Here is a 10589-nt window from a genome sequence, read left to right as displayed (position 1 = left end):
TAGTCACTCTGTGCATAAAATGGAGAGAGTATAATTTCTGATAAGGAAGCACTAAGGGGCTGAAATACAGTGTGTGGTGACTACATAGTGCTGCTGTCAGTATAGGTAAAATAGGTGAATATGGTCATTGTCATAATAGTTTACCTTATTAACATAAATGTGTAAGACGGTCTTCACTTGGTAGTGAGAACAAGTACAACAAGTACAACACAGTATATAACAAGTTAAAATATGGTGGGATGCATGGTAATAAAGCCCTGGTCTTAATAAATACTTGTCATACTGACTTTCCTAACATGATATGAAAATTAAGAATAAGCTATTTTCAAAATAAAGAAATAGCCCATTGTGAGCTTTCTATATGGGTGGTGGAAAGTGAACACAGGTCTTCCACAAGATCAGTGCATGGTCTTATCTACTGGGCTATCTATTCAGCTCCAAATTTGTGTGTTTAAGGAAAGATGTTAAGTATAGCAGAATTCAAAAGATTATAGTAATTGTCAAAGTCAGCCCTGTATCAAATCCTGTACTTACTGATTTTAAAAAACAGTCTATTTAGCTATATGTTAAAAGGCCTATAAAACACCTCACCCCTTCCTCTGCCCTTCTTTCTCATCCGCCCCTTCATTTAACCTTCCCCATATTAGTTCCATTCCTCTTTTTACCGTCTTCATTATGATCTTGCATTGAATCATTCTAGATTTATGGTTGTTTTAAGAAAGGACACAAAGAGCTTGCAAATCATTTCCCAATGGAATGTCTTCTATAACTGTAGCATACTCTCGAATCAGAAAAAAAACGGGTGCAAGTGTCTGATGACTCTCTCTCTCTCTCTCTCTCTCTCTCTCTCTCTCTCTCTCTCTCTCTCTCTGTGTGTGTGTGTGTGTGTGTGTGTGTGTGTGTGTAAAAATAATAACTAAAGAAGAAGAGGCCATGACTTTGGGAGGGAGCCAGGTGAGCATACATGGAAAGGGTTGCAGGGAGGAAAAGGAAGGTGGTAAGTGAAATAATTAATCAATAAACTATGGTATCTGTATTTTAAAAAGTTCAACAGTAATTTTTCTCTTACTACAAGGTTTCTTTGATTTAAAGACTCATCTCAATATGGTCTGCTACAGGCTAGATGTTAATATAAGAAAATAATCCTTACATTTTGGTAATGTGTTTGACATTTACAAAATCACTATTCAAAGTTTAGAAAATGTGTAATTGGCTAATCTGTTTGATTTTTCATCACCTGTAATGTACTAATATTTATTAAATTTTGTATTATTGCTGCAATTATTTTTACATTACTTTGGGCCTGTGTGCTAATTCTTTCCTACTGATTGTTTTATAAATATAATCTTTGAAAACATTAAACAAAAGTTAAAAATGGGGCCATTCATTGAGAGGGGCTTGTGGACGCATATGCTAACTGGAGCATGTACAAAGTTAATGCTTGCTGGGTCAGAAAGAGATATTTGATCATTGGCGTAGCCTCTGATAGGATTCCCATGATCCTATATGAAATCCTAGTAAAACACAGTGTGTCTCACCCTTCACATGCATACACACACACACTCTCTCTCTCTCTCTCTCTCTCTCTCTCTCTCTCTCTCTCTCTCTCTTTCTCCAACATACCCTCTCTCACACGCATATTCACAAACACTTGTGGACACATACGCATCCACATACATACACATATACACTCTCACACGTGTATACTCACACACAGCCACATATTCCACAAGAAATGAAAGTGAGAGGGGAATAGTTGGAAGAGGAGGAAGATCAGGAGGCATGCTAAAGGGGACAAGAGTTGATAATAGGAGTCACAATGATCAAATATTACTTGAATGCATAAAATATATTTAAACAATTATGCATGATAAATACACACTAATAAAGAGGCATCACTGAAAGGCTTACAGAAGCAACTAGGAAGAGAAGACTGCACAGAAAGGAGAGTGTGGTGCACTGTGAACCTGCCTTCACTGAACTTTTTTTGTTTGTTTGTTTGTTTGTTTGTTTGTTTTCTCCAGTCATAGAAAAGCAAGTGGAACCCTCATTTAACAGGTTCTGCAGCACGTGAGCTCTTTTGCCTTCAACCATAGAACTGTGGGTTTCTTGGGCAACGTGGCTTTATAAAGTGCAAATTTCAGCCTTTCCTAATTAACTAACTGACTTCTGAGGTCCTCTATTCTAATGCTAACGTGAAGTTCTCTTTCTTGTTGTTTTTGTTACTGCATCTTTGGATGGATACCTTCCAAATGAAAAAAAAAAAAACCATAACAACACCAAAAACTAAAAACCAAGTTGGTTTTAAATGTTTAAATGTTTAAAAATTGTGTTTTCAAGTCACCCATGTCAGTATAAAATGTAGAAGATGTAAGATGCTCCCCATCTCAGGTCATCACTAGAATTGCTGCTAATGTAATTATACAACAGCTAATAATTATAATCTCAGTTATTTAGCTGAGAGCCATACAAATTTTATAAGGCAATAAATCTTATTAAATGCTCCCTAGAGTATCAGTTGATTCATTAACTTGTAATAAATGCTTTTAAAATGCAAATTAAATAATGGCTAGAAACACCTCAGTTAAATGCCACCGGGACATCTATTATCCACTTTTATGAGAAGTCTGAGCTCTACTTTCTTCCTAGAAAGTAGATTTGTGAACATGCAACCCATAACACATTTACTAGAGTTGGATGGGGTGTTGGAACTATGGGTACAGGATGGCACTGTTAGTAAACTAAATCTTAGCTGAGATCAATCAATGTTAAATTTTTTAATCTGAGTTTGTTTTTCATCAGTAACTCTGCACAACCACTCTAAAGAGCTACCTGAAAATACACCAGTCGTATCTTGTTCTAAAATTAAAGAAATAACCAGAAATCCACTTAAAAGCATCAGTATAAAGATAATCAATGTAGGAATATTCTGAGTGTGCACTGTGCGGTTAAATTTTATTGGCGAGATATCCTGGTGGTTTGTTTAAAGGCATCTAATTGTGGAGTTTTAAAAGCGACTGTGTGATTAAGAGCACATACTGCTCTTGCAGAGGACTCGTGATATTCTCTACACCTGTGTGATTGTATGGTGGCTCATAACTGCCTGTACCTCCTGTATAAGGAGATGTAGTGTCCCTTTTTGAACCTCTTAAGTGCTTTGCACTCATGTGGTACCCATAAACCACATAAACTCATGCAGGCATACATTAAGGCAATGCATAATCAAATATTTTTGTTTTAATAATATTTTTCAAAACACTAAACTAGATTTTTCGGCTTCATCTCAATTTTATAAATGCACACATCTCTATAAAATTAACCCATGAATAAATATCAATGGTGTTTATGTCTTAGTGGTACAGAAAATTTGCTTTTATTTTATTCTCTTTTTGGATACTACGTGACTGAGCTAAGAGTAATTTTAAATTCTCAGAAACAAATACATTCACACAAACACACACACACAAATGTACACAGACACATACACACAAACACACACTGACACACAATCACATACACACCCACACATTCTCTCTCTCTCACACACACATACATACACATACATATACATACACACTTCATGCCTTATTTTAATTCCAGTTTGAATATTTAAGGGAAAACAAAGCACCTATTCTGAATCTGGAATATTTCATTTTTGTGTGTATTTTTTGTTTTAGAAGAAACTCTACACACATTTTCATAATGGTTACACAAATTTAAATCCCCAAAGAAATGAGCAGAGTTATCCTTTCCCCAAGCTACTCACCTGTATTTATTGTCTCATTTTCACAAGTGCAAAATGGAATTTAAATGTCATTCCCTGTTCTATTCCTCTGATGGCTAAGAATTCTGAGTACTTTTTAAAGTATTTATTGTTCATCTAAATTTCTTCTCTTAAGAAAACTGTCTATTCAGTTAAACTGACCATATATTGATAGCATATTGGATGTTTGTATGTTTAGTTTTTACAGTTCTTTATGCATCTTAGGTATTAAGGTCTCATGTGAGTGTGGCTAAGGAATTTTTCATTCCATAGTCTGTGTCTTCAGTCTGATGAGTATTTCTCTTGCTGGACAGGAACATTTTTTACTTCACATAATATCAATTTTTAGTTCTTAGAACTGTTCCTTTTATTACTGGAGCCCTTTACAGAAAGCTCTTGCCTGTGCCTCTGTCTTCAGTAGCTACCTCCTGTATTTTCAAAATTTTCAGGCATTATGATAAAGTACTTGGTTCATTTTGAATTGATGTTTTTAAAACATTGATCTACTTTGTTTCTCCTATGTGTGGACATACAGTTTTACTTCTATTATCATTTCTCAAAGGAGGTCTCTTTATTCCCCACCCCGAGTATGTTTTTGACACCTTTGTTAAAAATTACATGTCTGTAGCTGTGTGGGGTTTTTATGTTATTCACATTTCTCTACGGTGGCTATCTATGTTTATTTTGGGGCAGGACTATGATATTTTTGTCACTGTATCTGTATACATATATGTAATATATTTATACTATGTCTGTAATATAATTTAACATTGTGAAATCTTCTCTGTAACTATTGCTTTGACTATCTGAAGACCTTTGTGGTTCCATATAATTTTTTATTAACTCTATTTCATTAATATATTTTTCATTTTTCTAGGTGTTAGAGATCACTTATAAGTATTTTTTAAAACTACTAAAACTAGCTCTTCAATGGTCATGTCTTAAACTTTGAAGTTCTCATTAAAAGGTATGATATACTAATTCGGCTCTTAAACACATATACACACACATTTATATATACACACATACATATGTATGCATATGCAACAGATCATCATTTTAAAAACAGATAATAAGAGCTGGTGTGATAGGTCAATGGTTTAGAGCAATAGCACCCATGTTTTGTTTACAACACTTTCAAGACTGCTCATAATCACCTAAAGTTCCAGTTCCAGGGATTTGATGCCCTCCTCTGGTCTCTGTGTGCATTCTGTATTCACGAGGCATTCAAACATTCGTGTAGACACACATACATGCAATGAAATTAAAATAAACAATTTTAAAAATTGAAGAAAATCCTAACCCTATATTTTCTATTTCACTTGTTTTAAAATATGCTTTATTACCACAAAGTCATTTGGTTATCAAGAAAATTATTTGCCATGTATTTGATATTAAACTTGGTCAATGGTGTTAGGAATCTAAACGTTTATGGCTGTATTTACAGTCGGATTTTGTGTTATTCACTATGGAATTGTACATAATAAAATTGTGATTAATTAAAATGTTCATTTGCACCTTCTTTCACTGGGGCCAGACTAGCAGTCCTCTGCTGTATATGTACTGGGGGTCTCGACTCCGTGAGAGAAAGTATATCTAACCCTCAAGAAACTTGAGGCCCCAGAGTGGGGTGGTCTGAGGGGTTTAGAGTGAAAAGGTGGGAACATCTTCTTGGACACAGGAGTGGGATGGTGTGGAGTGGGAAGAGGTAATGGATGGGAAGCAGTCAGAGTGGGGTGGGGAGCAGACCAGGAGTGGGATGAAGACTGGGCTGTAAAAAAGGAATCAACAATAAAAAGTAAATGAATAAATAAATAATAAATAAATAAAAGCAAAAATGTCTAGCAAATTAAAGTATCAAATACAAGGGCAATGTTAATCTAAACCAATAAGATCAAGTTACGTGATATTTTACTATAATTTATAAATTAGGATAATGGATTTTCAGTGAATCAGTATAAACTTTTTATGTGGTCAGGCTCATGAATAGCAGCTTGTATCTTTTATTCAGTGTTTAGGATTTAAGGTACAAGTTGATCTAAGTACTCCCCATGTCATATGAAATGGTTCTCACCACAATGCATCCCCACTTGTGAAGAGAAGCTTCTTGAAGGAGGAATGAGAGATGTTCTAATTTATGGGCCTGAAGAGAGGATGTGAGCATTATTCCCTCCCCGACCCCTTAGGACATTAGGATATAGGATCTAGTTAGCCATGAGTGTTTTCCTTAGTTAACAGTACCAGATGTGAGATCTATCTTGTGGGGAAGGTCTTAAGTCCAATCAGAATGTAGTTGTTTCCTCTGACAAAAACACGTTTAGCTTTTATAGTGGCAGAAGGTTTCATTCAAGCTGCTGGATGAGACAATCACTGGTCTTCCTCATTTCTGGGCCCTATGAACTTAAATGCCGACTTTCCAGGCAAAATGAGCCTGCTAGTTTTAGTAAAATAGTGACTCAACTGTTCTGAAATTTGAAGCCTTCTCTACAGTAAAGACTACATTCTTAGTAATATAATCACAATAAAATAACCTATGCCTTGGGAAGCCATAGACTTAGTGAAAATGACATAGAATTTATTAGGTGAGTTGGTATGATGTCACAGTGTCTTGAGTGATGCTCATAGAGAAAGGTTACTTTCCTCCTTCATCAAAAAAGTTTCTCTTTTGCAGTGAATGGTTCTGAATGTAGAGACTCAAAATTATTTCAGATGCTTAAGATAAAGGCTGATCTAGTCCTTAGCACTAAGCAGAGCATTTATACAACATTTATATAAGCAGACTTACTGTAGGTCTCAGAAATTACTATGAAAGAGAAAGCAGGAAGAATGTGAAGCCTGGAAGATAGGGGGAAGCAATGTGAGTTGCTAGTCTCTGGCCTGACACTGCCATTGACGATGTGTTCTTTCACCAGCGGAATTATCAGCACTATGACTGCCCAAAACTGGACTGGTTTCAGCCAATCCTCTATTAGGGCAGGCAGGTCTTACAGGGCTTTAACCAAGAAATGAGGAATTCTCAAGGATAGGCTATCATCACCTCTATTGTGTACCAAAGAGTGAGCTCACCAAGTTTCAGTGAATAGTTCCAACGCCATGGCTATGTAACAATCCTACTTAACAGGAGAGGGTCACAAATGAAACACACAAAAAAATCATCAATGTGGAAAAGAGACCTGTATGGAGCAGAGGGGCAAAGTAAGAAGGGAAAGGAGGTAGAGAGGAAAGATTGAAAGTGAAACAGAATGTACTGTACACATGTATGAAATTGCCAAAAAAGAAATTTAATCGAGAGAGAGAGAGAGAGAGAGAGAGAGAGAGAGAGAGAGAGCAGTTGAAGATAAATTATGAGCACTCTAATGGAATATTAACTTCCACTGCTAACAACTGACAATAGGGTTAGGAGAGAAAGTAACACAACATTGGGCTAGTTTTCATGCCTCCTGTTTGGAAATCTTATTCCTAATATGGATTAATGCTAGCATGCTGCTGTTTTCTAACCTGCAAGATGATGGCCCGGTAAGAATCAATGCAAGCAGGGTCTCATTTTCACAGGTGTCTGTTTGATTCCAAATCACTGGTCAGTTCTGCTTGCAAAGCAAGGTCATTTTGAACGATCAGAGAGCCCAGTTATTGGTAACAGACATTTTCAGGGTCAGAGCTGATGGGAAAGAGCAGTGCTCCTGAGCTATATAAACAGCTGCAATTGTCAGGACCCCTCGAGGGACTGTGTTGTGGGTTGCCCTGGTGCTGTGTGTATTTTGATATTAATTTTGCTTCCTTAAGAGAAGCGTCCTGCCTAGAGAAGAGAAGTAGCTCATGCAGTCAGATGAACTCACTGAACCTCTTCCCCTTTCTAAATGGGAAAAGACTAGAGCCTATGATTGAGCAATGGGAGGAAAAGGCAAGACTGGAGGGCTCAGAGCAGGGAGGAAGGAGAAGAGAGAGAGGGGGGACAGAAGAGGAAGAGATAGAAGCAAAGACGGAGCAGAGCCACAAGTCCAGGAAAAACTAGGGAATGAGTTAGGATAATGATAGGTCTGCCCAATCTAGGCAGAAGGCTTATAAGTAGAACTGGGCTGTATGGTTTTGATCTTGTTTTTGTTTTTGGTTTTTTTGTGGGGGGTATTTTTGTTTTTGTTTTTGGTACAGGTTTATTGGGATTGGAAATTGCTGCAACAGTACTGCTTGCATTTGTATATTTATGGAGTGCAGTTGTTTGCTTTTAAAAACTAAAGCTTCATTCAGATCATTCATTTGCCTGTTATTGAGTGACACTTTCCTAGGGTTCCACGATAAATAAAATGCAGCTCTCAAAGTGTTTGTTTCTTAATTTAAATTTCTCACCTTTCTGAAGCAGGATTCTTAAAACAACCTTTAATATTATTTTAATTTTAAGTAAGGATACTATGAACATAGTAGAGCATGGGCAGCCTTATTTATAATAGTCAGAAGCCAGAAACAACTCAGATGTCCCTCAACAGAGGAATGGACACAGAAAATGTGGTACATTTACACAATTGGGTACTACTTAGCTATTAAAAACAATGACTATGTGAAATTCTTAGGCAAATGGATGGAACTAGAAAATATCATCCTGAGTGAGGTAAATCAGTCACAAAAGAACACACATGGTATGTACTCACTGATAAATGGATATTAGCCAAAAAGAAGCTCAGAATCCAGGATACAACTCACAGACCATATGAAACCCAAAAAGAAAGAAGATAACACCAAAGTCTGAATGCTACAATTCTACTCAGAGCAGGGAAGAAAATGATCTCTGAGAAGTAGAGGGAGAGAAGGATCTGGGACGGAGAGAGGAGGGGGAGTAAAAGGAAACCAGTTCAGATATGGGAGGAGATGAGGGAGAAGTACAGAGTGTCGTGAATTTGAAAGGAGGTATGTAGCAGTGGGTGAGAGGGAACTGGGGGTAGCCACTAGAAAGTCGCAGATGCCTGGGTCCCATGAGGTCTAACAGGGAGGACTTTAGTCGAAATAACACAAAGGTAAGATAGAACCTGTAGAGACCTTATCCAGTGGTTAGGCATGGCCCCTGGTTGAAATATTAATCCAGAATTCCTCCTCCTATCAAAAGGAAATGCAGGGACAAAGAGTGGGGCAGAGACTGGAGGAAAGGACATCCAGAGACTGCCCCATCTAGGATCCATTCCATCTGCAGTAATCAATCCCAGACACTACTGCTGATGTCAAGAAGTGCTTGCTGACAGGAGCCTGGTATAGCTGTCCCCTGAGAAACTCTGCTAGAGCCTGACCAATACAGATGGGGATATAAGCAGCCAAACATCAGACTGAGCACAGGGACCCCAGTGGAGAAATTAGGGCAAGCACTGTAGGAGCTGAAGGGATTTGCAACCCCATAGGAAGAACAGCAATCTCAACCAATGAGACTCCCCAAAGCTCCTAAATAACCAACCAAAGAGTACACATGGGGGACCCAAGGCTCCAATTACATATGTAGAGGATTGCCTTAACTGGCATCAATGGGAGGAGAGCCCTTTTGTCCTGTGGATGTTAGATCACTTAGCATAGGGGAATGCTAGGAGGCAGGATTGAGTAGGTAGGTATGGGAGCACCCTCATAATGCCAGGGGGAGGGGGAGGGGATAGGTGGTTTGAGGAGGGGAAACTGGGAAAGGCAATAACATTTGAAATGTTAATAAATAAAATAACCAATAAAAATGAAAAATGTTGTTTTAATTTTATAACAGAGAAAACATGGTAAAAACAAATGAGATCACTTTATTTAGGAATCACCTTATATATGTCATCATTTAGACGTTTCTTCCAATCCATTTTACATTTGCATTTCTACATTTCTACATTCATGTCTATTTTCATATATATATATATATGTATATATATATATGTGACAGATACACATTTGTCACATATGTATCCACACACACACACACACACACACACACACACACACACACACACACACACACATATATATATAAAATCTGTTCAGTTCATACCTCCCTATAATCCATGTTATAGCCTAACTCTGGAAAATTTGTTGATTTTAAGTTCAAATGATTTATCAAAGATGCCAAAAGTCGGGACATTTTCTACTAATTAGTTGGTTTTAGGACATTAGAGCTCCTAATGTTTAATGTATGCATATTAAGAACCATTACATCTTTTTCTCAATTTTTTTTCACTTATATTTTCTTATTTTAGGATTAATTTTTATCTTACATGTATGGCTGTTTTGTCTTCATGTATGCCATGTACCACATGCATATACTACCTGTAGATGGTGTCAGATCTAGAACTGGAGATACAGATGGTCGTTAAGTGCTATATAGGTGCCTAGAATTGAACTGTGGTCCTCAGGAAGAGCAGCCAGTGCTCTTTACAGAGTCATCTCTCCATCCCTTGTTTCTATTCTTTTCTTAATGTTTGCTTTGGTTTTCTTTATCTCTTTGGACTGTGTCTGGTATGAAGTGCAGTTTATCAGATATTAAAATAACTCCAGCTAAAGCCAAAGACCTGGCTCACATGTTAGCACTTGGCCTCTTGCAGAGCATCTAGGTTTAGTTCCCATCATCCCCTTTGTGGCTTCCAGGCATTCTGGACTTCATGGTCATTGCCCACACTGGCAGAATTACAAACACTCAGACAAAACACTGGTGTACATAAAATTTTTAAAAAGCTTTTTACAAATGCTTTAAAATTAATTTTATTCCATGTGTATGAATGTTTTGTACATTCAGACATCATGGAAGTGGATGATACTTTAGAAGTCAGAAGAAGGCATGTTATTTTTCGTGCTGTAGCTGTGGGTCCTCTGTGCATCCTGG

The sequence above is a fragment of the Rattus norvegicus genome, chromosome 4, assembly GCF_036323735.1.
Source record: "Rattus norvegicus strain BN/NHsdMcwi chromosome 4, GRCr8, whole genome shotgun sequence".
In the NCBI taxonomy this organism is placed as follows: Eukaryota; Metazoa; Chordata; class Mammalia; order Rodentia; family Muridae; genus Rattus; species Rattus norvegicus.
This window is presented reverse-complemented; position numbering follows the sequence as displayed.